Raw genomic sequence first — 1604 nt, forward strand, 5'->3', positions numbered from 1 at the left:
TCTAAAGAAATTATAGCCATGCTGTTTTTTTCAGTACTGATTATTTGTCGTTTTTCCTTTCCCCCCAATAATATTTCCTAAGGTTTATTAGTGTCACAATATTTTTCAAATAACTGTTTTGTATTTTTAAATTCTCATTACAAATATATCAGTTATATTCGTTCATTTTTGCTTTTATCTTTATTGCTGTCTTCCTGCTTATTTTCAGAGTTTCATTCATTTATCTTTGCATTTTAAGAAGCATATTTAGAGGGGAGTTGAGGCGGGCCAGTCCAGTCGGGCCTCCACTGAGCGGAGAAGATTGGCGGAGCTGGGTGGTGTAGAAGCTGGACAGAGACGGGGCTGGCTCTCCGGAGCCGAGGGCGGGCGGTGGGCGGGCCTCAGCCTGGCTTGCTGATGAAGGGTCGGCTGACTGGGCTCCTCCCCGGCCCCGCCTCGGCAGTTTGGGCTTGTGACCCTAGAACCCACTTTTTCGTCTCTTGTACTCCGACCTTCTGCGGCTGCAATGCGTTTCCTGGTCGCCACGTTTCTGTTCCTGGCGCTCAATGCCGCTTCCCTAGCAGAGCCCGTGAATTTCAAGGACTGCGGGTCCGTGGTTGGCGTTGTAAAGGAAGTGAATGTGAATCCATGCCCAACCCAGCCATGCCAATTACACAATGGACAGTCTTGCAGTGTCAATGCCACCTTCACAAGCAATACTTATTCCCAGAATAGCACAGCCTCGGTGTATGGCATTATATTGGGTGTTGACGTTCCCTTTACTATTTCTGAGTCTGATGGTTGTAAGAGTGGCATTGACTGCCCCGTCCAAAAAGACAAAACATATAGTTACCTGAATAAACTACCAGTGAAAAGTGAATATCCTCAAATAAAACCGGTGGTGAAGTGGCTACTTAAAGATGACAAAGGAAAATATCTCTTCTGCTGGGAAATCCCATTAGAGATCATATCCTAGAGATATTCTATGCCAATATGTCTATGTAGGGTTGAAAGGCCATGATTGAGGGGAAGGGAACTGGAGGAGATATCAATTCAGAAATGAAATCAGTGCCATAAGAAGAAATGTCCAGATTACTGTTGTATGCCTTAAAAAATCTCCAAGACGCTTATGTCTCCTTTTGTAAAAAGGCTTGAGAAAAGGGTTGAAACTTTAGAACTCCAGAGACTGTCATCTCTTCAGTGTTCTTTACAGGTGTGACAGAGGTGAGGACACAGGACTTGAGGCGATTGCTTAGGGATATCAGACAACATGCCTTTATTTCATTGGCCCTCACATAGGAGGACAGGTTTGAAATTGCATCCATCCAGCTGGGCTGTTATACCCACAAATTCTTTGTCTTCAAGTGCCTCATTGAGTTCATGCATCTGGCCAAATCAACATCTCTAGCCCCATTGGTTTAACACTCACTGCATTGTCGCCCAGCAATTCACAGATAATCAACTCTGGATGGCTGATGGTTCACTCTGGTTGTCTCTTGTCTCCTTTCCTGCCTTAGATTTTATTTTCTTATTATTACTATTATTTTTTTTTATGCAGCACATGGTCAGATGTTTGGGGTTTTTTGTTGTTATTTTAACATTATTAACTTGTGGCATTGTTACAC

The 1604-nt window shown here is 43.5% G+C and overlaps 1 pseudogene; it reads left to right on the forward strand.

Annotated features, from left to right (window-relative positions):
• The first annotated feature begins 505 nt into the window (after positions 1 to 505).
• Positions 506 to 955, forward strand: LOC102851283 (annotated as a pseudogene).
• The last annotated feature ends 649 nt before the right edge of the window (positions 956 to 1604 follow it).

This window comes from Elephantulus edwardii, unplaced genomic scaffold (assembly GCF_000299155.1).
Source record: "Elephantulus edwardii isolate Elephantulus edwardi_28Jun2011 unplaced genomic scaffold, EleEdw1.0 scaffold05973, whole genome shotgun sequence".
NCBI lineage: Eukaryota > Metazoa > Chordata > Mammalia > Macroscelidea > Macroscelididae > Elephantulus > Elephantulus edwardii.